Raw genomic sequence first — 5,257 nt, 5'->3', positions numbered from 1 at the left:
TTGTAGTTGGCTGCCACACATAATGAGTCACACTTCAACGGTAACGCTGGCTAGTTAGTTGTGTCTCCGCCGCGTCGTTCGCTTCGCGCATGGTTGTCACGACCCAATTTCTCAAAGTCACGTGGGCACTTACCTATACCTCCTCAGTAGGTGAACCCTTAACCCAACATTCACAAACACAGTATAAATAGTGGAAGAAGATAAAGAAACGTAAGTCTGACATATGAATATCTAATGAGTGCTGAAGTAAATCAAAAACTACCCTCGGTATTTGGTCTGGTCATATAAGAGCATCTAACTAAAATTTATAAGTCTGGAAGTAATAATAATACATCAATAGTCTCAATAGTGTCTCAGAGTAGCAAAGTAAGATATAATAGAAGAAGAGGGTTCGGTTAGCGAAGCGTCCACAAGCTCACCCGAACAAACTCGAATTAGCAGCCTCGAACTTTCAGCCACGAGGGTAGACGTTGATCCTACCTGATACTCTGCATTCATAAAAGAATGTAGCAAGTGCAGGTCAGTAAAAACAACACGCATTGGTAGGTATCTAGGTCGACTAAGATTAGCTAACATATACCAAGACAATAAAGTAAGATAAGTAGGTAAATCAATCAGGTATAAGTCAATACGAGCCAGTAACCAAGTACAAATCATCACCTATGTTATAGCATCTAAACCCAATTGTGCCAAGTCTCAGAACATCCAATCCGATTTCGTATATCCCAACAATATCACAGGAACATCACAAGGGGCCAAAAGGGTACAATGCAATGCAAATATGTACGAAATATGGAGGCAATGCATATGCACCGATACACACATGTACTCCGATGATGGAACATCACATCTCGGCAGCACAACCCATGGGGGACCCGCGAAGTCCATGTACCAATTCTCACGATTCTGGCAAAGACCTTAGCAATCGCTACCAGGACTCATACCTCGATTCCCGGATAAACATTGGACATCGGTCCTCACATTACTCTCATCCAACCGAGCCCAACCCATAACAGTGTTTCCTTGTATATCATCAATATATCAACAGTATATCATGAAGGATGAGAATGTGTGCAATGTATAAGTTCAATGTCAATAATCAAATCAATCTCAACAGTACCACACATGGGCACACCAACAATATCAATAAAAAGGCTACACAATAAGCCATAATAGGACCACAATCCTAGTCTCAAAATAGGAACAAGTAAGGTGCTATAATATCATCATCGAGATATATCACTAGTCACCAATATCTAGTTTCTCCACGTGGCCACGAGCCAAAAACAAATAGAACAAGATAAATCACAACACAACAGGGTGGCTAGCCCCAAATCACACAATAAGGCCCAACCTAAGGCAATATCCAACCTAAATTCATACCCGAAGGTTTACATGCATTTTTCGATAATATCGTCTAAATATATGCTTCGCTAATCAAAGTCTCACCATAGGGTAAACCGTAACCTACCTGGAAGGCCGAACAACAAAGTCTCCAATAATCATACCTTAATCTTTCCTTTCCTTCGAGCCTTGTGATAATGGATGTCTAATAATAACCGAAATATGCAATTAGAATCAAGAAGAACATCAATTAAACCCTACTTCTATTCAAGACCCAAATCCCCAATCTATGGAATGGGGTTTATGAACTAAAAGGGTGAAATTAGCAATCTATAGGTCTCATCATGAAATTAACACTATAGGTGATCAATTCTCATCAATTACAAGCTAGAAGAAACAACAATTTACTTAAATTCGGATTCTAGGCAAAACTCCCAAATTTGGGTACCCTGACATCCAATTCAAGAATTTATCACTAATAATGGAAGATTCAAGATTAACAACCTTAGATATATCAAATTCTATAATAACCCAACCAATTTTTGTCAACATAAACAACTTAGAGAGTCTAAACCATTTTTATGAACTTTCATGAAAACCCAAATTGATTCCTCTTGATTTTAGGAATTCTAGCCTTAGATTAAGGATTAATATAAGTAAAAGGAGGGTTCTAAGACCAAGGAAGTTACCTTTGTGAAGAAATAGCCAAAACTCTCTAAAAATTGCCTCCCAAGCCTCAAGATATGAATATGAAATAATGACAAGAGGCTGGGGTTTTAATCACTTTTAAGTCACAGATTCAGTCCTCACCGCTTCAGCGGCACCGGGACCGCTACGACGGTCCCGCAGTGGAGGATTCTCAGATCGCTACGACGGTCAACTAATCAATGCACTAGGCCGCTTCTACGGCATGGCCACCGCTATAGCAGTTCCACTGCTACTGTACTAATGCCGCTATAGCGGGGCTCCAGAACTAGAAAATCCCCAAAAATCACAATCTCAACTGAAAATGCTGACGATCACCCGAGGCCATCTGCTCATATACCACATATGCAGACACACATAAAAACACACTATGAACGCACTCTTGGCCTCGGAATTCCCGACGGAGTCTCGCTGACCAAGTCAACCCCGGACACCTCAAAATCAACTTTCTAACTCAAGTCTCAAAATGCACCCAATTACATTGGGAACCGAACAGAATATACGCACAAGTTCTAAAAGACCCTCCGGACCTCTCTGAATTGACAGATTTTGGGAAAAAGTCCGTTTATCCAAAAGTCAATAATGAGTTAAATGGTTTACACTTACAAGCCAAATTTCCCCAAAACTTACCCTAAATCTAGTCTGATGAACTCGGGATATGTGCCAACGGTCCCCGCGGTTCAAATATGAGCTAATAAAGCTCGAAAAGGGATCGAAAGACTTGGAAACGCACTAACGACCGAACGGGCTATTACAACTTATGATATAGAGAGAGAATATGAGAGAGATAGAGGTAGAGGCCGAAGTCCCCGCAGGAGCTGCTCACTACCTAGGGTAGAAAGAAAAGAGAAAAGAGAGAAGAAAGGGATGGAAGAGATGCTACATGTGGTGATCTCCGGCAAGAAAAACAGTGGTTGCCAGTTGTAGCCTTTGCAATGACTACCAGCTGCTAGTTCAGATCACCAGAGGGGGAGAAGATAGAGCAAGAAAGGGTAGAGAAGAAGGAAAGAGGAGAAAGTCTACCTAGGTGGTCAGATGAAGGTTTTTGGTGAGGAAGAATGGGGTTAGGAGTGAAGTAGCTGTTAGCGAGAGTGCTGAGTCTAGGAGAGAGAAAAAATAGAGACGAAAGGCCAGAATTGATGTCATAAAGAAAGAGTTAAAATTGTTGAAATACAATAAAGTTTGGGATCTCGTCGAATTATCAGAGGGTTCTAAAAAACAATCGGGTGTAGGTGGTTTCAAATCAAGCACGATTTAAATGAAAATATCAAATAATATAAGGTCAAATTTGTTGCTTAGAATTATACTCAGCAGGAAGGCATTGATTATAAAGTGACCATTTCTTCGGCCTCTAAGAAAGAATTATTATGGCTTTAATGGCTCATTATGATTTAGAGTTACACAAAATATATGTGAAATTGTCTTTCTTAATGGTGACCTTGAGGGGAATTATATATGACCTAGCCAAATAGATTTAAAAATTGAAGAAAATGGTCAAATGAAATAAATTAAAGAACTTAATATATGGACTTAAACATGTCTCTTAAACATGTCCCATTATTATGGTATATTAAGCTTTATCATACCTGATAAGAAATGGTATGTTTTTATGACATGACAAATCGTAAGGAACCAGATACAATTAGATTCACCTGTCTGAACTTGGTTAACCTTATGATATCTTATATGGTGCTATTCTAACATGCTCCTTGAAGGATTTGATGCCTGCAGGATTTGCTCATATATAAAGGCCAGATATAATTGATTGAAGGGCGGATGGGATTCGGGATCTCTCCGGCCTCGCTCAGCCAACGGCGCAGGCAGCTACTAACAGTGTAGCCAGTATTTATAACTTATTCGAAAAACAGATGAGGGACCAGGTTCCTCCAGATAAAGGTCCTAGTCACTGATGATTTGAAAGTCCAAATCCACAACTGTAACGTGTGCTACTGAAAAGTACAATGCAGTTGTACGTTAGCACCTGAAAGAAGACCGATTGATTAATGGTCCGCATTTCATAAGTGATCACCTCTACTCTCTCTCTCCCCCCCCCCCCCCCCTTGCATATAAAGACATCATCTTCCAAGAGAAGATTTATTCTTTCACAATCCGAAAATTGCTCCATCCTAAGTGCAAGTCTTTACCTTTCAAGGTGCTCCTCAAGAACAGAGCCTCAGCAACTCGAAAGACCAGATCAAGAACTGAAGATGCTTTAGGTCTTCAGGTTGTTGAGTCTTTGTTATTTGTGCTTAAATTGTAAACCTACTCTTCCATAAAAAGAAGTTGATTATAGGTGTTTTGAAGTCTCAAGGAGTGCTTGTTGGAAGTGTGTTTCCTCAAGCCTTTGAGTGGTACACTAGGCTAGTGTTAGCTTAGTTGTATTAGTGTATGAGTGGCTAGTGTTAGTCAGTGTGGTGAATTCTCAAAGGGTTCATTTGAGTGGTACGCTAGGATAGAGTTAGTCTAGGCGTATTAGTTAAATTCTCAAAGGTTGCTTGTTGGAAGAGTGTCTTCATAAGACCTTTGAGTGGTACGTTAGGCTAGAGTTAGTCTAGGTGTATTAGTGTGCTTGGATAGGGGTAGTCAATTGTGAGGGTTGCATAAGCATTATTATAAGGGTGAGGCATTATGGGAGCTAACTTCTAGCTTGCAATAGAATTGTAACATGAGTTTGCTCGATTAGTGGAGTTGAAATCCTACTGGGGTAGGTCGTGGTTTTTAATCCCTTGAGCAAGGAATTTTTCACGTAAAAATCTTGTGTTGATTCTCATACTACACTGCATAAGGGAACTGGTACACGATCAGGTCCCTCCATACATTGTTTGGTGGACGCATAGCCTGTAACAATTGGTACCAGAGCAGGGTCTTTCTAAAAGGTTAACACCTAGAAAGGATCTCCATCACGGTTGTTTCACCAAATCTGGAGAAAAGAGAATCTATCACAAGAACACGAAAATCCAACGGAGAATATCATGGATGGTTGAAAAAGAGAAGGCATAACTTTTCATGGCTGAGGATCTAAGTTGTGGGACATCATTTATGATGGGTATTATGCTCCTATGAAAAGTTAAGGGCTGGATCTAGGACTGGTCTAAAGATTGAGAAGAAGCCAAGAGTTGACCGACCCAGTTTCCAGAAAAGGAAGAAGGTGTTGCCTGCATGGACAAAAAGAAGCTTAAACTCACTTGTTCTATCATTGTATAAGACC

This window comes from Lycium ferocissimum, chromosome 12 (genome assembly GCF_029784015.1).
Source record: "Lycium ferocissimum isolate CSIRO_LF1 chromosome 12, AGI_CSIRO_Lferr_CH_V1, whole genome shotgun sequence".
NCBI classification, from domain to species: domain Eukaryota; kingdom Viridiplantae; phylum Streptophyta; class Magnoliopsida; order Solanales; family Solanaceae; genus Lycium; species Lycium ferocissimum.
The sequence above is the reverse complement of the archived record's forward strand: the minus strand, read 5'-3'. Positions refer to the sequence as shown.